Raw genomic sequence first — 24,799 nt, 5'->3', positions numbered from 1 at the left:
CTAGCATCTGGACAGTATTACTGAAATTTTATGTCTTCAAAAAACTGTTGTTAGAGTTGGAGGCAAGCAGTTTCGTTTTTTTATTTTACTGAGTATGGTGTCATCCAGGTGCACAGGTCTGAAGCATGCTTCTTGGAAACATTAAGCGGCCAAAATGAGAAATGTTGCCAGATCTTGTGTATGCTTCACAGTTGGTTTCCAAATATTGTCATGGCAGTTGGGAAGCAACAGAGGTTGAGATTGTTTCCAGATAGTTCAGTGTTGTGTATTTCCTCTCCTAACTGTTGAGTGAAGCTCCTCTGAAGAAACTGATCCTTTACCATTTTAGGTTCCTCATCATTATTTCATATCCAGTGAAATCATTGAACCTAAATTTTCCCAATATGAAGCTGTTGACAGCCAGAAGAGATTCAGGGCCACTCTTTCCAATTTGTCCCCTGAGCATCTCTCACATAAAACAGGGAGGTGAACATATCTGTTAGCAATACAATGACTTCTACAGTAAGATCTCCTGCTACCCACTGCAGGAAATTCATTTGAACTTTCAGCTTGCTACGTGTAAAATTGTTAAGACTCAGTATGCTTTCTAGGACTCACATGATGAGATCTGTTGACCTGCTAGTTGTACTTAGAACATAGTTTTCCCTACTGAAATATCCAAATGCAGGGCTAGATTCTCCCATGGTTTCTGATGGAAAAATACTTTATTCCCACGTGGGAAAAAAAGTAAAACACAGGGTACAGTACTTCTCAGGCAGAGCCTATCACTAAGTTGAATTCTGGCCTTTTGTAAATGTTTGTTTTACAAAATGTTTTGGTGGTTTGGTGAGGGGGTTAGTATATTTTTCACTCTTGCTGCGTCTGTAAGCTCCCTCTGTGTTACAATCATCCTATTTCTTCAAACTTTTGCATATTTATTATCTGTGGATTTCATAGCTAATGAGACTTAATGCTGTTATCAAAGAGGGATTTTTAACAGAGATCTTCCTTTAAGTTCCTAAGCATTTTAACAAATCTATGTTTTGACTGTAACTGCATTTTAAAGGTAGTCTGGTGAGAGTACAATTCTCCCAAGGCAGCCTGTGTACTAGTTTTTGTTGTGAAGGCTGTTCCTCTGTTAATTCTGCAGTCTCAGCACTGACTTAATCCATTCCTTACTAAAGCCTGAGGGTAGCCTTGCAATGGCATAATCTCCACCAGTCAGTGCCTGGTCAGGAAGCTTCCCAGAGTCTCCCTCCTCCTCTCAGCCAGACTTCCATCAGTCAGATGAGCGTACAAAGAGACAACCACCAGTCATTTCATTGGAGAAATGTAGCCATAAAATTGGGGACCTTAAATTACAAAAGGCTCTCAAATCTGAGAGAGTCTTTCCTTTAGCCTTGCTTAAACAACTCCCCGCTACTGTTCTTTCTGCTTATGTAGATAATAGTTGAATTTTCTTGGTATTCCTTCACTGTGTAGCTTCTAGCTTCTTTGGGTTGCTGCAAAAGAATTGCACAGAGTAGATGCTGAAGTGTATATGAGTTTTGACTAGCCTGCTGGCAAAAATCAGAATTTCTAGTATAAATCCTTCAAGTATTCACCATAGGCTCTGTATTTTTTCATATTGTCATCAATAAATGAACTAGGCAGTCTGACATAAGAGATCTAAACTTGTGTCATTCTTGACGATAGAGCAAGTGGAAAGGCTAAAATGGACTAGAGAGAGCCCTGCTCTTGGAGCAATCCTAGGCTTTACCATTGGTCATAAACAGGGTTCTGCATGCCATGGGCATCTGTAAGAAGAAATGATCTCTGTCCCACAGAGTTTACATCTTCAATAGTTTCTATCTATCAGACTATGAAACAGCATAGATGGAATAGGATAATACATTCTGTGGTTGTTAAGGGTCTCCTCTATAAAGAAACACTATTCCAAAAAAAATTATCATTTGGTGCATTCAGACTCAAGCAAAAACCATAAATTTATTCTCTGCATGCATCCTTGTGAGACGGGAGTACCCGTGCACAAACAGAGTGATTAATAGCAGCCAATGTGGGTGTGTATTTGCTGTGAGCATGCACATGCACACCCACCAACTCATGCGCCCACACAGAAACACAAGCCTGGTAATCATTTGCATGTTTAGCTGTAGAATTTTTGGCATTTGGACTTTCTGCTAATTTTTTTAAACTGTAGATACATTTGGGTCAGATTAGCAGAAGCTGCCAAGGAACCATATCACTCTCTCAGCCCCAAGACATCTGTTCTTATGTTCACTTGGAGCAGAAATGAAATAGAGTTACAGACTTCTGTTTAGTGAACATCCAGCATAAAATCGTCTTCCCAGCAAGCCTACAGTTAACCTAACAGGGACAGCTCAGGTTATGAGACAGCTGGATTACCACGGCTGGGTCTGAGAAGTTGCAGAGTACTGGGGAGTGAATCCAGCAAGTAGCCATTGCTTGTTAGTCACTCATTTTCTTGGATATTAAATTCACTTACAAACATATGAGTATGTTCTCTTCATATTGTGAAACCAGTGCTTTGCAAGAAGACCAAAATTTCCAGTCACTTTGCAAAACATTTCAGCCAGTCATTTTGTAAAATTAGTTTCATTAATTTCTCAAAATGTGGCATTATTTGTCTACATATGTATTTATAAAAGCATACAGTTACTTATTTCCACACTTAAGACTCTCTTGCAAAATGATTTAAAGTGTCAGTCATTTCAGAAAGTAAAAACTTATCTTACATTATGACTGTGAACTATATTATGGGACCTTTAAGGCAGTTAGGAGGTATATTGGGTAGTTGATATGGAGAGCACATTTCAGAGCAGTCTAGTTACTGGTAAATAATCCTTTTTTCTCTGAATTCTTGTCCATATGCACAAGCAATATTTCCCTTTTAGTTTTAGGTACACAGAAGCTCCTGGACCGCTCTGCTACCTGTGGTGCTATGTTAAGATGCTTTGCAAAGTTGTCGATCTTGGATCCCTGTGGACACTGGAAAGGGAAGGTCAGCCCCATGTGAATAGGTCAAGTGATCCCAGTGTCCGGGGACCCAGTGTCCCCCACTGGTTACACAACACACAAGAAACCATAGACTCCTTCTCCAGGGAGGAGAAAAATGTTGCCCCATTTAGGAACTCAGTGACATGATCTTTCACGAATAATTTTACTTTTCCTAACAGTACTGCAATGTAATGCCAGGTTTCATGATCAGACTCCAGCAGTAATACTAGCCATTTCATAAATGGCCTAAATCTTTTCGATGTAATGTGCTTGTGGCTAGGTTAACTGCAGCTTTTAAGCATTTCAGGTAATAATTTGGACATTTCTAGTGCCGCAGAATGCCTCTGATGCCAGTCAGTCACAAAAGCCTGAAAGTTTTCATCACCGATTTCATAATATGATTATACCTCTATTTATGTGTATGTTCATATAAGTACATACAGAGTTTTCACAGCCATCCACATTACAAGTCAGAGCAGAAATCTGCCCTGGCCAAGTACGTAGAAAGCAAATTTCCCTTACAGTCAATTAAAGAAATGGGCCAGTGAAGTAATTTAACATCCAAGATATTTAACTCAACTAGTAATATTTTCATGTTAAATGACACTGTGGTGTTTGTGCTTCTCTTTAACTCCTCACGCTGTTGGGGGGAAGGGAAGAGGAGGAATTATGTTATACCTATGAGCAACCCTAGCTTATTTCACAGAATCACAGAATGGTCGAGGTTGGAAGGGACCTCTGGAGATCATGTAGTCCAACTCCTCTGCTCAAGCAGGGTCACCCAGAGCACGTTACCCAGGACTGTGTCCAGAAAGCTTTTGAATAGCTCCAAGGATAGACTCCACAACCTCTCTGGACAACCTGTTCCAGTGCTCAGACACCCTCACAATAAAGAAGCTTTTCCTCATGTTCAGATGGACCTTCCTGTATTTCAGTTTGTGCCCGTTGCCTCTTGTCCAGTCACTGGGCACCACTGAAAAGAGTCTGGCCCCATCCCCATCCACCCAGCTTGGAAATATCTGTACTGGATCAGACTCCGGGTAGCCCTACCTGACTATCATCCAGTGTACATGTGCCTTCTTAGAAGGCTCCAAATAGGACAACCAAAGGCATGGACACATGGCACTGTGCTGAATACCTAAGGCGGGGCAGGTCTTCTGAAGGCCTTGTTTTGACTTCTCAGGCAGCCCAAGCCTTTCCATCAGCTTTGGTGGGCTTTGGATAAAGGCTGAGATTGATCAGGAAATATCATCTGTGACAACACGTACATGAACGCCCAGGTCCTGCAAACAGTTCCACATAAAATGTGCTTCGGGCCTGTCACCTCTGTCAACTGCAGTTATTACTGCAGTTATTTCGGGAGGCAGTTCCAGATCCTGCTCTGTAAATGTGTGCAAGACTGGGGCTCTCATGATACTCAACAGTAATTGCTTGCTCGTATTTGTGTTTTTAATTGCTACTTTTGACACTAATGCGTTACTCCTAAAAATTAAAAAAAAAAATCAATTGTGCATTGAATTTTCTGTCAGTTTGGAGGTGAAGCAAGCTGCCCTTTCATTGTCTGAGTATGCATACATACTGAGTAAGCATCAAAACAGAACTGTCCCCAAAACTTACAAACATTTAAAAAACACAACAAAAAGAACCTTCAGGAAATACAGTTATTTCTGAAGCTGTCAGCAGAAACATTAGGCTCCCTATGGCAGCAGAAGGATCATCTATCCCCATCAACTGAAATTCCATCATCTTATCCTTTTCCTTCTTTTGACAAGATCTGTTCCCATAGAAACAACTGGAAAATTTTCATTTGATTTTCCTGAGCTTTGTATCTGTCAGTGTTGGCCCCCTGTGACTCAGAGGACTTTTTGAAGTCTGTCAAAGAGATATACTGCAGGCTGAAATGAGAAAGATGCCGTATGTTATTTGGGTAGAGTAGCTTATTGTCTTACAATAGTTAAAATGAGTTATGATGGGGTTTTCCCCTGATGTTATTTAAAGGAGGAACAGCATTTGTTAAAGACAAGCCTTTGCCAACATACACTTTCTAAACCATAAAAAAGTCACATGGTTTTATCTTATTCCCATTGAACATGTTTTTTCAAAGTCAAGACAAGAGCATTCTGATAATGAGATACATAGCTCAGAATAATTGTCTTAGCATTCTTTGTATTTGTGTGCATTCTTAAATAAACATTGACAGATACTACAACTAGCTGTCAGGAAGATAAGAAGGGGGAGTTAGTTGAACAACAGAATAAATCTCTTGTATTTTAACAACATAAAAGAATCAGAGGCAGTCACAACACAAGGTTTTTCTTACATGTTTTCTGAATGGAATCGCTGAAGGGTTGCCACAGTTATCTAGTCAAAGGTTTATTTTCTAACACAATGGATAATACACACGAGAAGTCCAGCATATTAGGCTTACAAATTAAGGAGGATTATTATGTTGGTGGTGATAATCCTCAGTAACATCAGTTTGGGACAACAGTTTTGTATGCATGGACCAAAGCAAGGCCTTAGGGGCTGTAGGGACATCAAGTTCCTCTGAATTTCCACGGCAGATGGAGGGACAAATCCTTGGATTCCACTAATACATGCTTGCATGTTAACTTGCACCATTGGCTGTTTTGCTTTTTGTTTTCATTTCAGACAAACTTAAACTTATAGTACAGACATTTTCTTCTGTCAGTGTGTCTGTTTTTCTGTTTATCTGTTCCTTCTCTGCATTACACAGAGGATGGATAGATAGAATATACAGTTAATATGAATGATAAACATGTTAATGAGACTTGCTTCTCTCTTGTGAGCAGTGGCAACAGAAACCATTAATTTAAGATCATTCGTCATTTTATGGGTGACAAAGTTTTCTGTGGCTACAAAAGTATTCAAGGTATCCAAAACTGCAATGATTGTGAAGAGCTCCAGCTGACAGGATAATAAAATAGCAGACTGATTTCAGTGTCAATACATGTAAAATAATGCATATGAGGAGAAAGAACACTATGAATTCCTTCACAGGGAAGGCTCTGCATGAGCAGTTAGCACTCACGAAGGAGGCCTTGGAGTCATTTTGTGCAGTTCGGAAAAGTCAGCTCAGTGCAACCGTGCAAAAGGCATTTGGGAAATAATGGGAGAGAAATGGAAAGCAAAGAGAAGGCATCATTTTACAGCAATATAAATCCCTGGTGACCCCACACTGTGGATCCTACATGCAGTTATAATCACCCTATTTAGAAAGAGTATGGGAGAACTGGAAAAATAGTACACACAGGGAACAGGAATGATCAAAACATGAGAGCTGTCTGTGCAAACGAGATTAAATAGACCAGGACCCTTAGGCCAGGAAAAGAGACTGTGAAGAGGGTCCATCAGGTCAAGCAGAACATGTGGAAGAAGAAGGGGCAATAACTGTCCCCTCCTTCTAATTGTACAAGAAATAAAGGACAGCAAATAAAAACAATAGTTAGTAACTTAAACAAAGGAAATACCATGTTCATGACTAGCATGTTAAACTCACCATTGCAGGATGCTTTGGATATGCATAAATGGGTTCAGAAAGGTAATTTAGACAAATTAACAGAAAAAAGATGTAGCAAGTGCTCTGATGGTGTGGATACAACCTTTGGTCACAATTTGCTGGGAGAAAAATAGGAAAGCAAACTCTTTTTCATCTTCTCTTCCTGGATGCTGTCAGATACAAAATGGCTGCTTAGATGGACCTAGGATATTCTTATATGTAACAGACAACATGCTGTTGTATTTTCTTTTTCAGATTTATCTGCTGCACATAGATTTCTGGCACTTCTCATAGGCTTTTTTGTCAGCAGTTTTAGGATTTGCTGCTGTTTTGTTATGTGGATGTTTGATTACTTGGCTATGTTAGTTTCTATACCAGACTTGCATCCTTCTTTCTTCCTCCTTTAAGCATATCTTGACAACAGTCTGAGTAACAGCATTTTACTCACATGCAATATATGACTGATAAAGTAGCTCTAGGGATGACTTAACATCTTCTTCTTTTTCTTTTTGTTTTAAATTTTTGCACAATGTGTATTCTACGTAAGACATCAGCTCTGCCAACTTCAAACATATTCTGCAGTCTGTTCTACACAGCTGCCATCTTCTTCTCCAAATCAACATGGTAATAGTAATAGTACATCTTCCCCTGGGACCACAGTAAAATATGCGCCTTCATAGCTGTTATGTTGCATGGAAAAGTTCACAGCTCAAATTAAGACAAAGCCCAATGAAGTATGGTGGGGGCAGGGGCATTCAGCCTGTATGTTTCTTTAAATGTGACTCATTTGCAAGAGCTATATTCACTTAGTCTTTTGTGAGTGTGGTGGTGGTCAGAACATATAACACAGTTATTAAATGAAATTTCCTATTATTTCCTTGCTGCATCAGAGGTTTCAGAGTAGAGAGTGTTCAGCAGAAACAATCAACTTCAGGTTTCCCAGTATAACATCTCTCATTTCTACCTCTAGGAGAATGATAAGCTGCCTTATTTTTTAAAAGTACACATTGTTTTGGGGAGGATCTACCAATTTTGTTGATCTGGCTCACAGCACACTCTCAGTCAGAGCTGTACTGGCACAGCGTAGGGGGCAGGAACAAGCAGGGTGCAGGCTTGAAACACCTTGCATTATTATTGTCATCAAAGCATACGTGTCCTGAGTTTATCACTTCCTTATATGCTTGTTTATCACTTCCTTATATGCTTCTTAAAGGATTATCAAATAGAAGTTACCAATATATATCTATAAAATTGCAAATTATCTGTCAGAAATAATTTTGCATCCTCTTCTAGGATATATTATAATAAGATTGTTTTAGTTATATTGTTCAGGCTGGAAGCACCTGGTAATGACCTGTACTAGAGAAGAAGAAAACAAATTTAAAGGACCACTAAGAAGGAAGTATAGTTCTTGTGAATAAAACATGGGTCTGGCATTAAGGGAACTATAGCTGTGACACAGGCCTCCCATCTGAATTTGGGAAAACCTCTAAACAACTTTGCATTTTTGATTTCCTATCCATAAAAAGGTTGTCCATGTTTCCTTTTACCCTTCACCAATCTTGGCTCTGTAAAACCTTTAGGACAAGTGAGTGTTTCCCTGGCAGCCAGCACAGTATATATGCTTTCCTATAAGCTGGCCAAAATAGTAAAAGGGACTTAACTATATAGCTGTGTCCTATCTTATGGCTACTGTATAGTGTCTGGGCACCACTCTTTCCGAATCAAAGGTGGCAACTGGTACCTAAGTGATGTGAAAAAAAAAAGCAATTAAGTGAAACTAAAAGGAATTTGAGTACAGTACACTGTGTCTCTGCACCAATGCAAGCTGCCTTTGGTATATCATATCTCAATGTTAAGTTGAAACATAATATATTTTTCATTCACATTCTAGTAGTCTGCCCTTGTGTAGCATTTTGAATCCATCCCAGCCTTGAGGTCATATTAATATATCTTGTTACAAGTACACAGTGAACTGAAGAAGTTGAGGCAGTTATGAGTTGAAGGGACTGAGGAAATATGACAGTTGCCCTAAAATGTCAGCATAAAAGCTAAACTAATTTTATAGAGAGGAAAGGAACTTAAGAAAAAAAATTTTTAAGTTCTTTGTTGTTTTGATTATTCTCTTCTATGACCAACATTTTAAATTGGACCCCTCTGTCAACCACCTACCTTTAGTGACACCGGAAGTAGTTATATCTACCTGTAATAAATACTTTGTTCTCACTGCAGCTGGTGAGATACATATTAAGCAACCATTGCCTTGAAAAGGAGATTGATTAAGCATTTTTCAGTGCAAATAAATGTTTTTCTGCTTCCTGAAAGCATTTACATCCTTATAGTGCAGCACACAAACACACTTTTGGGCCAGCTAGAGGCCAGATCAACTTTGCCCTTATCAATAGCAAAGAAATATTTGATTTTTTTTCTCTGCCAAACTGTAGATTTGCCTGCAATGGGGAGTTTGTTGTGCCAAAACTAGTGCCAGCTTTGACCCAAATTTGTGCAAATTACTGTTAGAAAGAAGTATAATGAAAGAACATGGATATGGAATAAATTTACAAAGCTAGAGAAGAAAATATGGCCATCTTATCAAATATATAAAGGTATCTATAATGGTTAGAGCCTTCCTTAGGCTGTAGGCAAGATACCTTGATGGTCCTAGGGAAGTAAGGCTCATATGTAACATCTCCCTTCTTAGACTGCAGCTGGCAAAGAGAAGGGGGTGTTTGTGGCAGTGGTGGCAATGACAATGATGGATAGATGGAGCTGGTTTAAAACAGCTATACCAATCTCTCCACTCTATATCTTTCCCTTTTTCACTGTTTTCCCAAGTCTGGGGAGAGATGGAAGCCCTCTGTTCTGCAAGATCAACAGCAGGAGAACTGTGTTATTTTTGTTACATATATACTCTCTTAGACTTAAAATGGCAAAAGCACCCATACCAAGGTAAACAGCCACCTAGATCTGTATTTCAGTCTCTCAAACAGTAGAAAAGCTTGTTGCCTTGCTTGTCTTGTGCTGAAGATGTTTGGTCTGTCAGGGCCCATTGCAAGGGTATGGCTTTAGTGCTGCAAAGTCACCCATGTGTCAGTGAGGGCGAAGCTGTGTGAAATCCAAACCAGCTCCAAGCAGTGGCTTCACAGACCATCATTTGGGAACCTTTCTCTGGGTGCCCAACAGTCAGTTAAATGCCTTACAGTTTCAAGGAGTGACTAGACAGCAACAAGGAGAAGTATCTGTGGCAATGAATTAACAACTTAAGCACCAGAACCACTTCCTAGTTTCCGAAAATGTAGTCTTTTACCCCACAAGGAACACGTCAAACAGCAGAAGAGCTAAGTGTTGAATTCAGAAGGTCATCAAGTTTGGACTAAGAAAAACCTCATGATCTTCTTATTAAATTTAGTAAAAATAGTACTTAAGTTCCTGCTTTTATGATTAGCTTGATTTTCAGAAAAAAAGGCCTAGGCAAATGTCATGGAAGGAGAGCCTTGGTACCAGGGGAGAAGCTGACTTGGGATCCCTTATCTCCCTCTCACGTTTCAAAGAATTCCAGGCAAAATGAGAAAATGTGGGAACACAATCCCTACAAATTTGTGCACTGATTAAACCCACTTCTCAGGCTAGCTAAGCTCATCTGTAGGTGAAGGTGTTTTAGTCATTTAACTGCTATTGAGTTTCAAGGTGTGACTAAAAGCTTTATACAATGAAATCAAAACAGTAGAGAGAGAGGTTATGCTATTCCATTCAACACAGTGAAGGAACCATAGATTACTTGAATTCAGACACAAATAAACAATAATCATGAATATAAATTACATGTTTTTAAAGCCCTTCCTACAGGAGAATGATTAGGCTCTCCTTTTCTTAAGGCAGGACTGAGAGTTTGGTTTTCTTGAGTTCCTTCTTTGGAGAGGGTTTCTGCCAAATTGGATTTGTTTAGCCACATAGCAGTGCTATTGCATGTTTTTATATATCATGCTAAGCTCATATCAAGCAAATGTACAAATAAACTGCCTGGCATTGTACCTTGTACTCTGAGTGAGCCACGTGCCATGGGTGTGTTCAAGTGAAAATACTGTGTTGGTCTTGGACACTTTATGCTTATATAGATGCATTTTGGCTTGTGTGGGCCAGAAGAGAAAGCAATGACCTGAATAGCCAAGCATGAATCTCAGTTAAAACATTTACACAGCTGAGACCAGGAATCTCTCCTGTGCATAGAAAAAACAGTTGAAGCTGTGAAATGCTTTCCAACATATCACCGCCTGAAACAGCAGCATAAGGGAAGACTGGTCTGGAGATTACATCTGGAAGGAACAGAGAGATGTTTCTATTCCCATCACTGACTGGGTTTTTCTTCTTTGCTTTTGTTGAAGTTGATATGTATCAAAGCAGCGCAAAGAAATAATAAGTTATTCAGAATAACCCATTTAAGTTTTACATTGTGTATACTGGTAGAGCTGCTTCTTTAACTAGCGTCTTTTCATGTCCTTCCTTTTCTACCAGAAAAGAGTTTGTGTGTGTGTGTTTATATATATTTATATTTATATTTAAATTTAAATTTATACAAAGATACACACATATTATGATGTCACATATTGTGTCAGGGCATTTCAGACTATTCCCTAGAAGTGAGCCCAAAGAGGGCAAAAAGCCTGTCGGCAGATAGCTCATATGCACCATGAGATGTTTTGGAGTCCTGATATGTTTTGAAAAAACAAGGTGGCAACGCCTATGCTTGGAGTACAACCAACATGTCACGGCATGCCTAGGTGGCTTCTCGTATTCTCTGCAGGGCCATCAGAGAGACTGCAGCAGCTTTTAATAGAGCTCTCTGCTCTCAGTGGATTTTGATGCTACAGAAACAAAGGCAGGTGAAAACGAGGTCTTTCATTTTGCAGAATGGGAACACCCTTTGCACAGGAGAGCAGACAGTCCTTCCTTGGTCACAGTCATGGCTCCCCGCCACTTTCCTTGCACTGGCACCAGTAAATCACACAGTTGCATGCTCAGCTGGGGTAGCTCATCGATCCAGACGATCATTTCTCTATTACTTACATGTTTTGTAGGGTTGTCTTTCAACTGGAGTTAGCCAGGTAAAGAATATGTGCTCACAAGTCAGGAGGGGAGATCAGGTCCACTGCACCACAGCAGCAACATGGTTTTAGATTGACTCAAGCTCTGTATGAAACCATACTCATGGACAGGAGGAATCCAAGTAGAGGCTTCGCCAACACTACAGTGAAACCTCTATACCTATGATTAGCAACATTGCATTTTTGGTGGTAAAATATGGGCAGGATTCTCTCTGATCTCAAATATTCTGGATCTGATTTTTTTCTTTCTTACCTTTCTGAAAATCAGAAATTATGTCAATGGATTTCCTTACACTGAAGTAAGGACCATCTGAAAAAAAATGATCATTTGGCCATTTATCTCTTGCAATATATTCTCCCTACCAACATATTAAACACTGAGTTAGCACTGATTCAAAGTGGCAGCTACTAAGTCACGAACGCCACTTCCTGAAATAATGCTGTTTGGAGATCTCCCATCCAAGTACTAACAAGCCCCAACCTTTCTTAGCTTGCAGGCCAACCAAAATGATATCTTAAAAAGATTTTGAACCAGGATAACTTACTGCCTTCATGTCTCTGCACTGTGTTCAGTGTGTTACATTACTTCAAATGTCATCAGTTACTGCTCCAAGTAAAAATAGGTGTCCTCTTTCAGCTCTTCTTTCTCTAATATAAACTTATATCAGAACATGCACTAAAAAAATAAAAATTAAAGAGATGACTGTTCTACGAGCTTCTGCCTGCAGAGCAAAATGGAAAGACAAGAAGTCAGACAACAGTTACACTGCTTCATAAACTACTGACAGACTTTCAGATACATTATGTTGATGCATTTGGGCTAAAAGATGTATTAAAACTGAGTATTTTAAAACATTATTTGTGTTAAGATACATTGTGTAGCTTGAATTGACTGTATTTTGCAAATTTTCTTATAATGCTTGAAATTATACTAATATAACTTTTCTCAAAATGTACATAAGAACTTAGTCCTATGTTTTCAAAATTTACAATAATTTTGTGTTAGTTTTCTAGCCAGTTCACATAGGATCTTGGCATTATAGAGAAAAATCAGCACAGTGTATCTTAAACAGAAGTCATCATGGATCCTCTGTATAGCAGTATGGGGAGAATGGTATTTCAAAGTCATGAAGCACCATATAGTTTTATCTGGCTTCTAGTCCTAGAGCTAGCATGTGAAATTGATGACACAAATTAAGTGCTCACTGCTGAAAAGAAAGGCAGCCTGAAAAGTATAAACTGAGGAGAACTCCTTATTTTTGTTACTGGGAATAACAAACGTAGGTGGGTAAATACAGGAAAATTCAAAGAAACTTTACAAAGGGAGCCTGATCTTCCATCTTTCCTGGAAACATACACTGAAAAAAAAAAGCCTAGAAATGACTATTCTACATATGACTGTTAATCAAGATACATTCAGTTATGAGCTGTAAATAAGCATCAGACATTGTAGCCCATATAATAAACCCCATCACCTATCCCATAAGCACAAATAACTGTACCCAGCCTGGAAGTTCTCATTGCTATAGAATATCAGAAGTGCACGTATATGAGGGGTCAGGGCTGATATGGCTGTTACCTTTCTCTGTTTGGCACATTTCCGCCTACCTGGGGAGCGCCTTTATGGAAGAAATAGCAGTGGCTGGTGAGTCAGCGTGACTTCTATTGTGGCTCCTAGGATCAAAGGAACAGATGAGCTCCGGGAAGTTCGCACACCGCGTATGACACAACACAACGCAAAGGCACTGCTGCTGGATATAGCGACCCACTAAAAATATACGAGTGTGGTAACAACTCCAGAAAATAACTAGCGTACACAAATCTAAAAATATGGGTCCTATTCTCTCACCACAGGATACCAATAACGTCAGTGGGAGCCTACTTATAGATAGTGGGAAGTCTATGGGAGTTACTCACATCCTGCATGAGTCCATGTCTCCTTGAAATCCGCAGACATCCCTTTAGGACCGTTACTTGTTGTTATTTACCAGTCTACAACATTCAGCTTGTTTATGCTTTCCCGTTCTCTTTTTAATTTGTGCCTTCCCTATGAGAGATCATCTGAGAGTGATTTAAGCTTTATTTAAAGTAAACTTAAAATTTTGGGACCCCATGAAAGTAAAACCCTAGGATCTCTAGGAATGCCATTGTTCAAAACAACTACAGTGATGTCCTTTCTAATTTCCCCCCAAAGCACTTTTGTCTCAAGATACTACTACTATTTAATATGGGTCTAAGACTGGTTTTCATTGCATTTTCTTTGTTTGAGGATGTTTTGTTTTCTTGTTTGAGAGCTCTCAAGAACTTGTTCCTGAAACAGCTCAATTCTAAAGGAATCTGGATTTGAGCTGGCATCTTTTGTCAGCTCTCTTTCAAACTAACTGCAGTCCTAAATATGGTTGTGTACGAAGTATCACCTTACTTGTTTCTGTGTGTGTGTGCTTATGGCCTCTTATATTTCCCAGACACACAGTATCTTTTTCCTCTGCTTAGTTCTCTGCCACCCCAGATGGCAAAACAGTTTCTCTTCTCAATGCTGCAAAGATGCTAATTTGCTTCCTAGGTAAGAAGCAGTACACCAGTGGCTGGAAAATTAAATCACAAAAAATACATTGCCCAGTTAGCATGCCAGAAAATTATAGCAACTGTAAGAGATCAGTATCATGGTACCATTGCTCTTGTTTAGAAATAAAAACATTGTCTTTGCTTCACTCTAAGGGAGCACTTTTATACAGACACAATTCTGCTGTCTTCAGCAGAGTCACTTCTGGCTATCCCCGATGCACAATAGGCCGCAGTTAGGACTTAATGTAACAGCAAGAAGCCTTTCAGTTAATAGTCTGTCATTTCATTAAGGGAAAAATTCCTCTACTAGTTATTCACATGGAGTTAAGTACTGTCCTACTGCTTTATGTCTCTTTGGCTCTGTCCATTTCCAGGCAATCTGTATGGACACATACTTGCATATTCTTAAATTTGGGAGATATTATTCTCTTCCATTAACCCTAGCTCAGTTTTTGTCCTGCAATATTTTCATGCAGCTGCTGCTGAAGTCAGTAAGGTTATATAGCTGCACTAGGAGACAGAATCTCATTTATCATTGTGTCAAGAGACCAGCAATAGCCTTAAAATCATAGTCCTTTTATTTTACCTCTTCTATATGTCTAATGAACTAATTTGGACACTCATGCCAGTAGGATTTGCCTTCAATGATTTACATATTGCCAGGACTTTCTGTTTTAAATAAGTTTTAGTAGGTAATAAGCCTTTTACTCAGTGTTTTCCATTGGTCTGAGATGACAAACAGTGAGTAACAGCTGACTAAAAGGTTTGCAATGCTGACAAAAATACTGGGTGACAATGAATGAAGCTTTGTTTCCAGTGCTCTTACTTCTTTCTTTGCTTTTATGGAAATCTAAAGTAAATGGTTGCAAAGACCACCTGAAAACTGGTCTCCCCACATGGATGTGACTCAGGTTGCTGACTTATATTGAAGCAAATGCCACAAATACCAAGTCTGCTACTCACCAACTCACAATATGGCTGTGTCCTTCATCAGAGCAGCCATATGCTCAGTTAAAACATATAATTAAAACTGGTCAAAACAGAGAAAGTATTATATGCCATCTTAGCCACTGAGGATAGGTAAACTCATTGAGACATGGATAATGGTAGGATTTGGAAGGGAAAGAACAGTGGGACAGATTAATATGTCAATGTGGCAAGAACAGGATACGAGCTTCTCTTGACTACATAAGCTTTTACTTATTCGTTGTGTATGCTGCATGCTTCTGCCACTATCACATGGATAGTGGCAGGTTTCTGTGCACTCTTGCACAGCTCTTCCACAGCTTATCAAAATTCTGGACAAAATTTATTTGATATCCATCCTCTATCCTTCAACCACTGATATAACACTGGATTCCTTTTTCTTTTATTTCTTAATCTTTATTTCTGAAAAGAATGATCTGATTTCCAGAAACATGCATCGTCTTGATCAGTTTTGTTGTAAGCACAGCAGAATGTGTATAAATATAGAAGCCTGTTTATTTCAAGATATTTTTTCCACACTGCATCCGGTCAAAGGTTTAGATTAGAATTTAGAGATGTGAAGGAAAACAGGGCTGGGACTCTGAATCAACTAGAAAAGGGTGGGGAAGGAGCAGTCTTCCCATTATTTGAATTCTCTGCCTTCTTTACTTAAATTGCTAGCTAGCTCAAAATGGTGAAAAAATCGTGAGTGTTTAGCAGACACTGGATCCTTTTTAAATACCATCTTGCAAATTATTACTTTCATATTTTTTTAAGAATTTGTGTCTTATAGCTTTTTCCACAATCATGCAAAAGTTAAATTTGGGACTCTCAACTATACATGCTATGATTTTCCTTAGGTCATTTATCTCTGTCTCTCATGGACACTTTCTTTCTTGGAGACATCAGCAATATCTTTGGGCTTAAAGGGCCTTACTCAAATTTACTGATCCTTGGGAACATACTTTGAGCTTACAGATATCATGCAGGAAAGAATTTACCGTGGATGAGTTATATCAGGATGATCCATTGCTTATCTTACTGATATTTGGACATATACGTAACAACTCCAGATAAAATGGAAGCAGTTAGCAAAAAGAAAGAAAAAGCAACAAGAAATTTGAAATATGGCTTAACCCTTTCCCTAGCACCTAGCTGTAGGCACAGATTTACTGGAATGAAGAACAGAAGCTAAGACCAATAATATTGCCTAAAATGCTGTGTGTATTCCAGTATCACACATCCAAATTTGAGAAGGACACAGCCTCTGTCTTCACTCTGCTCTACGTGGGATCTCCAGAGACACAAATCCTTGTATTTTAGGCTTTCTGGCACAAGGCCTCTCATTATTTTACTGTGGACTTAGATCAAGGAGGTCTTGGATCTCCAAGCAAATTTTTCCCACCCGTCAAAATTTTCCAACCTGAGCAACTATCAAGTGCTGCCTCCAAATTTCTGGGCCTACTCTCAGGCAGCTGTAGGAGCTGAAGCCTGGTTCTGCCACCTTGGCCATCAGACCAATGGGCCAGCATTCCCAAATTCACCGATACCTGAAAAGCCCTTTCCAAAGGCTTGAATACAACATGCAGATCTGATTGCCACCTATTTTAGGAGATAGGAGAACTAGGGAAGCTACAGAGAAGGACAACAAAGATGATCAAAGGTGTCTGAGGTTCTGTCACACAAGCAGAATAGACTAGGAGCCTTCCCTCTGGAAAAGAGATGACTGAGGGGAGACATGGGAGACATCTTTAAATTCATAAATAGGGGCAGAAAGATGAGAGAGAACAATTAGTCACTAACTTTTGCAACACAAATGACAGAGCACAAAAAATGGCATTAGCAGGGTAGGGGAAAAAAAGCTCTATATGTCATTGGGCATCATATAGTAAGTTTGTGGAACTTACTGCCATGGGACAGTCAGGAGGGTCATACACAAAGAGGTTCAAAAAGACATTGGACAAATTCACATAGGAAAGCTGCATCAGTGGGACATGACTGGCCAGAAGGAACCTCCAGCTCAGGAAGTCCCTGAAGAGCTGATTAACCAGAACTAGGAGGCTATACAAGGAAATGAATAATGCTGCACAGCCTCTGTTTCAAAGTCTCCCCTAAACATCTGCTGCCAGCCACTGCTGGAAACAGAAGATGTGGTAGGTGGACATTTGACCTCCTGAATTGCAGCCCTCCTTCTGTTCTTGTGGCATATTCTCCATTGTTGAAAGGGCCATCTTTATAACTTTCCTCATGTTAGTTGGGACTTTGAAACAGACTTTGCAAAAGGCCTGTGATGCAATTATTCCTTTCTTAAAAGTAGCATAAAGGCTGTACAGATTACGTAAATTAAGACACACTAGTTAGTCACACTTTGCTTCTCTTTCCTCATTGTCCACTAGTGTTCTTTGTGAATCATGCCAGCATCTTCTCAAGATTTCAAGTCACCTAAGGTCAGTCACAGCAGACCTGGTTTATGTGGCTACGATGTCTCCCCTTGAGTCTTGCAATGAGATTCCTCCAGCTCTAGCAGGTTCCTCCACTAAAGGGGGATACCCTTTTCCTCTTCCGTCCTCCCATAACACTTCTTTTGTCTCTGAAAGTCCTTCTGAGGTTTTAAATGCTGGCTTGAACACCTGAATCCTTTGTCTCCCTTCTGGGAAAATTCCACTTCTTCAAACCCTTGTTCTCGGCACAAAAGCTTCATACAGAATGGCTCTATCTAGGGAGCAATTGCTGCTTTGTCCTGGGCCCGGTACAACTCAAATACAAGCAGTCTTTAATGCTTAGGCTATTCCTCCTCAGAGACACTAGTGGCATTCACTGCTCCCTCAACCTACAGGCTGTCAGGTAAGAGCCTAGTAAAAGGTCATTATAAGACTAAAGGATAAAAGCAGTTCTGAAAAACAAGGTAGAACTTACAGAGATTCCTCAAATAAAATATCATAAAATATCATCATCACAATAAAAATCTAAAGCTTGCCCCCACTTGCAGCAACAGTATGTTGCATATGGGCATAAGCAGTTGCTATAGGCCTTGATCCAACTCCCACACATGTCAGCGGGAGCTTTTAAATACACTTTAATGGGATCCTCTGCATTTGGGGGTTTTTTTTGTGAGAATCCACACTATATGCTAGAAAAATGTTTCAGGTTTGAATAAAAAGTCAAGAGAATTCAGTGAGATTCTGGTCTCTGAGCAGCAGCCCTTGGTGCTACTGTATTGAAAATAGTAAGTGCAATTCATTGCAAGTCTGTTTGTTATTCCTAGTGTAAAAATAGATCAGTCCAGCCGATAGGATTAATAACCCTATTATTTCTTGTCTCATTTCTTTATTGTTGTTGTTGTTTTTAAATAGTTTTCCTGTTCTGTTGTTACAGATGAATTCTGGTAAATATTTATTCTTACACTTGCCGTAAACGTATTCCTTTCCTGGTGGGGCACTGCAGAACTCCAGATGCGCAGAACTGAATGTTTCAAAAACAAAAGGGGCCCCAAATGTAGCCACATAACAGAGAGGGGGCAAAAGGCTTGTATCTTTAAAAAGTTGCTGCGTGTGGCTTTGCTGAATGCAGCCGTCTCGGATCTTAGGGATGTTTGACTTGGCTGCAGCTGAAAAGAGTCAGGATGAAGAATTACAGACAGGAAAAGGGTAAAATCTTGCCTCTTGAAAACTCTTCATTGAGTCTGAGTATTCTTCCTTGCACCTACTAAGGCTCTCTGAGCTCAAACCACTACAATTCATATCCAGACTTGTTATTTAGTTTCAGGAAGGATGGTGGAAGTGTGCTGCATGCAGGGTTTGCATGGGGAGCCCCCCTGCAGCCTGAGCCCTGACATTAGGATGACCCACAGAGCTCAGCTGAGCAGCCAGAGGGTGCAGGGAAGGAGCTTCATGAAGCACACAGGGTATTGAGTTGGCATTGCCCCTCTGCATCCAGACCTGAGCCATTCCCACAGCAGGTGCAGCCAGCATGCTCATGCCAGGTCTGCACAGAGTGGCTCGTGTCATTAGTGTCACCACACCATCTGATGTCCCGGGCCTCTTTCACCCTCCCTCCTCTCACCATTTCTTATTATTCATATCAGGTTCTCCCTCTTTTCTGGCTAAGACCATTCCTGCTTATTACACTTCTGCTCCCTTCAGCAATCCCATGTGTGACACAGGGGAGATCACTTGTTCTGCAGAGCTCACTGTTTGTAAGACCAATAGCCAAAGGAACAAAAGCTACATTACACAAGCAAATCATCCTGAACGCTAGCCATGAGCTACAGCCATGCATTGGCAACACAGCATTTGAACAAGCATGTTATCACTGGGGTACCAACAACTTCATCAGCTGACTTGGCTTCTCCTATCTTGACGACAGATGATACTGTCATCAGTGACAGAGAAGAAAGGGTGGGGGCAGCACAGAAAAGAGAAAAGCAGATAAACCGGGAGTGACACAGTTGCACAGGCCTTTAAAACACAAGCTCAAAAAAGGTGAACTTCATGACCTCTACCCAGGCAACATCTCCCAGTCCAGTCAAGCATGTGCCCTATATACTCAAGAAAGATACGCCCAAGGAGTGATCCAGGGCCTCTACTGCCTTGTGGATATGCCTGGTCTTCCTCTTGAGGGAAGGAGACTTTGAATTGGCCAGTGCCCCAGCATAGAAACGTGTGCTCAACTATGTGCACCCAACAGTGAGAGAATTTGGGCCCAAGTTCTGCTTAACTCGCTGAATGAGATCACTTTTTCCCTCCATGTTTTTGTGACAAATGTAAAACAAGCGGCAGATTGACCATTTGGGGCTAGAACAGACTTTGAGGGCCATTCAAGTGTCTTGGACATAAGTAAGGGTAGAATTTAAGTGGCAGTGGATCAGGGCTAGCATGAACTTAAGGGGTTCAGACCTGAGATGTTGCAGTCTGCCCCCTCCAGACCTGGCTGAGCAGAACTAGCCTTGCTCCATTGGCCTGAACATGAAGGGTTTAATCCCTCATGAGTGTCCTTTGCAAAATGCAGGGACCTAAGGATGGAGCCCACAGAGCCCTATAAAGAAACATTTGCTCTTGACACAACTAGGAATATTAATGAGAACAAAATAATCAATTTTATATGCCTTCAGGAGACACCACCACTATTAATATATAAAAATTTGCTACAGAAACCTAATTTGTTGCCTAAAAAGGAGAGCAAGGTTAGTGCCTTCTCTTAGTGGTATTTCTCCATGTTTTCTGATGACAGGTGTTATGATGCCCTGAAAAAACAGCAAAAGCCAGGTGGGGTCACCCCCTCTAGTCAAATATTATACAAACCCTTGTTGTGTGAACAAAGTGGCTGATGATGGCCTACTAAACATACCTAAGTCACTGTTTCCTAGCAAACATGTAAACTGAAGACAGAAACAGACTTCAAGAACACGAAAGCAAGGTTTGCTTGCTTATCTCATTTTATTCTAATGTGATTTGAGGTAAACACAAGACAACTGTAGATTTTCTTATTTTAGTTCTTCTATACAGCTGATACAAAGAGGGTGACACTGCATGATTAAGAATAACTCTTATTGTCTTGCAAATTATTAACATAATTCCAGAAATTGTACATAATTTAGAGAATATTTTCCCCAAGGGCCTGTCCTGACTAAAGACAGCTTTGTTCAGACCTGTTCCAATAATGAGATAAAAAGAGGTACATAGATAATATTCAGGTGCTACATCTGTCCAATCTGCACTTAATGTCTCCATATCCCTTAGCTGAGGGTTTCAGAATTGATCTGCCTGTACAAAGAATTATATTTTAACAACATACAGTGAAATTAGGGCTCAGTGCAAAGCCTGTGGGTGTCCTATAAGTTTGCATCTGTCCTATAGAACTTAATATCCCCATTGCATTTTAGAGAAGCTAGTAATGAAATACTGTGATACTCCCCAAACCACTGTGGGCTCTAGTAGGGGTAGAGTTTGTGCCCTGTCAGGCTGGACTGTTCTAAGACATTTTGTTCTCTGGTATTGACAGTTAGTCTTTCAAATACTAGTTATGGGTCAGCTAGAGATTAATTTCAGCTGAGATGGAAGAAGATGGGTGATAAGAAGTGGAGAAAAACTGAAAAAAAGCTGGCTGAATATTTGATAAACAAGTGTGAGAAAATTCACATTGATCCGAGAATATCTGCAAAAGAAAGATTAAATTCTGCCAGCTCCAGCTCTACAAATAATCCCCTGTAAGTGTACAAAACTAGTCACATGAGCCAAATTTTACTAGCAGACTATTTCCTCAGATATGTTCCCACCCTTCCAGTATTTTTCTTTTTACATATTATTTCCACTAAAAATGCTAAAACACATTTAGCTTTTCAGATTACACATACCCAATGGCATGATGCATTTTGATAATGTTTTTCAATATTCATAACAGATAGTCCTATAGATCCCGATGGAGCATGAGCTATAACTCTCTGATTTCAGGTGAGATTTTTGCCTAACGATCAGGCTCTGGGGTGTCTGGCTCAATGCTTACAGCGTAATCAGCTAAGAAAAATTTGAGTTGATGAAAAGCAGGGAATTAGTTAATGGCACAGACCACTGGCATAGCAAATACATTACAGAGTGTATGTGTAGGAATACTTGCTCCCTCAAAAAAAATAAATAGGCTGTTAATGTGGCACATGCTACTGTGTCATCCAGGCACAGTAAAAGACTCGAGGAGGGATTTAGACAATTCTGTCAAATGAAAATTGAAATGCTGCACATTTTAACCCTGTCAGTTGTTTCATGCTTATCATAACTATTGAGGAAGTTGACAAGAGAAAGTAAACTTTCCATATTTTATCAGACAGAGTCCTTGGATGTTTGCATGCATAAAGAAAGTGCTACTAATTTAGCAGAGAAATTTGAAATGGGCTCTCTGTGCCTGGACTTCTGAGTCTGAACGACTGCGTCCACCTGAAGGCACCCCAGCAATGTCAGGTAGATGCCCCGTGGCCTCAAGGATAGGCCAGTGGGGCCTAGTAACATAGAAGTGGATCGCAGACAACAGATCACTTATGATACACAAAGCTGAGGATCAAATGATCCAAAACTGGCCCACAGAACTGCATTAAACAACTATATAGTTTTTCCAGTTAAAAGTTTGATGAGAAAAGAGCACACAATACTTAAGAATTTTGCAAGATGTCATTAATTCATCCAAGTAGCGGAAGTCCCCTACTTCAGGAAAAACATCCTCTGACCAGACATCTAAACTTAACTAATGTGAACCAGCAAACCTTATCTCAGCACGCACTCTGTGTCTTTTAGGCTTGAGCAGAGTTTCTCAAAGAAGTCATATGGGATGGCTTCTAAATTCAAGTCAAAGACCTAGAGGGGGAATCTTCCCAGTGAATAACAAGTAATCTTAATGAAGCCAGATGGCATAACATATAGCCTCCCTTCTGTCATAGAAATCTTACACAGCATTAAAGACTAGTTCTCACTTTTGTAATAAGATGTTTTCTGTCCAAATGCTGGGCAAAAAACATTCAGTCTCTGAGGCTACTTTAAGGTGGCTTTTAGCCACCATGCTCCTGGTGTTTTTCAGAGCATTTCCATTTTCCGTACAGCATAAATGATGTCACTTATCAATTGCCAAACCTATTTCATAATTTCAGTAACCTCCAGGGGACTGATTAAATCTGAAATACTTTGGCCTATTTTAAAGGAAGTCTAATCGTGTTTTTAAGTCAGCCTTGGAACACATGATTCTTTATTAACCTAATAAGCCTCCATTATCCCATTCCCAAAGTTCTATTCAAGCCCTGTATTTAGTGTAAAGTACCGTGCACTGGTTAATTAGAGCATATTATCTTGGATGAAAATGCTGAATCTTATTCTGCAGAGTCAGTGCTTGGAGAATTTGCTAATACGCTGCGTGTACCCAGATTGGTTCTTATCTGAGCCTTGGCATGTGTTAGCAGTGCAATTACCTACTTGCAATTGCTGCCTGCTACTTGGCAAGGGGGAATGCTGAATAGAGGGTTATTTCACTAAAGATAGAAAGTGACTCATTTTGATTACTCAGTCATGGCCTCTTCTACTTATTCATGCACAATGGGAAAGTCTGATGGTACCACAGAAAAGAGAAGCAGCATGTGTTCAAGTCACTTCTCTCATTCGCTATTTAGTTGTAGCAAAACCAAAAAGCCAATAATTATAACAAGAGGGAGTAAGAAGACGTTTCACCTTTGCACATTTAGAAGTGGAATCTGAATTTAAAGGGAAATGACAAATTAAATATGGCAGGAGGTAAAGGATACAGATAACTCGATTTTGTTTTCGATCATTGCAATTTCTAGTCAGCTTGGCTTTCTCATCTTCACGTAGAGTGACTTTTTGTTGGTGTCGCAAAAAGGACAAGTGTTTTCATCCAAACAAAATCCTGCTTTAAATTAGTGTAATGTGGTTTATATTAAAAGTGCATTTATAAAATGCACTCTTCCTAATCTAATCTGGGAAGAGGGAATAAATAGTGTATGCTAGTTAACATCTGTAAAGCTTTCTACTGACTTGGTAGGCCTCAGTTCCATATTTAAGTGACCTAGGCTTATGAAAGTCTAGTAAGACTCACAGACTTTCAAAACTATCCCTTACAGACATATTGCATTAATTTTAAAAGACTTTTTTCGTGAAATTGCTCACAAACTGTGTCCTGTTCTTCTATTGAAAAAGTATTAATAAATTCAAAATTTTACAGCACTGAAAAGTGTATCCGTAAAAGGTCATAAGTAAATCTTTTATTTGTTTGATTCTACAATAGTCTATTGTAATTGATGGGCCATTCATTAAAACATTAATAAGCATTTTTCAGTATTCATTTTTAGTTTATTAATGTTCCCTTAATCCAATGTAACCTTCTTTCAAAAATTAGCAAAATATTTCTATTAAATATTTCATTTCATTCCCACAATGTTTAGACTAATGGTGTCATTTTCAATGTGTGCACATTTGTGATTATACATCTGACAATGGCATGTTAATGCAGCAGAAATATTTAAGAAGAAAATTGAGCCGACGTACATCACGCTCTCCTATTACACAGCATACACAGTAGGCATTTTAACCTGGAGAAGAGCATAATAAATCTGCACACCCTTCATGATTTTAAAAATTAAACAGTTTATTTCAGTTCTTGTGACATCAGTGTAGTACATGAAGTAAAACAATATGAAAGTAAAAGCTTGAAATGCCAAAAGCTTTCATTTGTAGAAGCTTCTGAAATGAAACATCTTCTTAAAAAAAAAAAAAAATCCCAACTCTGAGTTACTGGGAAAGCCCCCTCGCATAATGACTACAGATGGCTATCTGCTTCTTGAGCTTTCACTGGCGCACTGTGGCTATACTGAAATCTTCTGCACTGCAGTTCGTGCCTACCATAGCTGAGACCCCTGTCTGAGTCCTAACTCCCAAGAATTTTAGTCAGCCTTTTGTCCCTGCCACTGCAGGAAAGTATAATCTCTATTTTTCCTCTGATCTCCTATCGCTAGTAACAACTCCTGTTGTGAACAGCATCTAAGGCCAGGGATGAGAATGACTGACAGGAAATGGGGGGGCTCCAAAACTAGGCAGCACGCATGGGGTTTGGAGGGAGGACTGAGGTTTGAAGCCATCTCCACTACAACTACGTATAGCAG

The 24,799-nt window shown here is 39.7% G+C and overlaps 1 protein-coding gene across 1 annotated transcript in view; it reads left to right on the top strand.

Moving 5' to 3' along the window:
• Nucleotides 1–24,799, top strand: part of LOC112984511 (potassium voltage-gated channel subfamily KQT member 1-like) — a 498,975-nt gene that overhangs the window by 416,535 nt on the left and 57,641 nt on the right. The gene's annotated exons all lie outside the window — the stretch shown is intronic.

Source organism: Dromaius novaehollandiae, chromosome 1, assembly GCF_036370855.1.
Source record: "Dromaius novaehollandiae isolate bDroNov1 chromosome 1, bDroNov1.hap1, whole genome shotgun sequence".
In the NCBI taxonomy this organism is placed as follows: domain Eukaryota; kingdom Metazoa; phylum Chordata; class Aves; order Casuariiformes; family Dromaiidae; genus Dromaius; species Dromaius novaehollandiae.
Note: the sequence above shows the minus strand (reverse complement) of the source record. Positions and strands in the feature narration are given on the sequence as shown.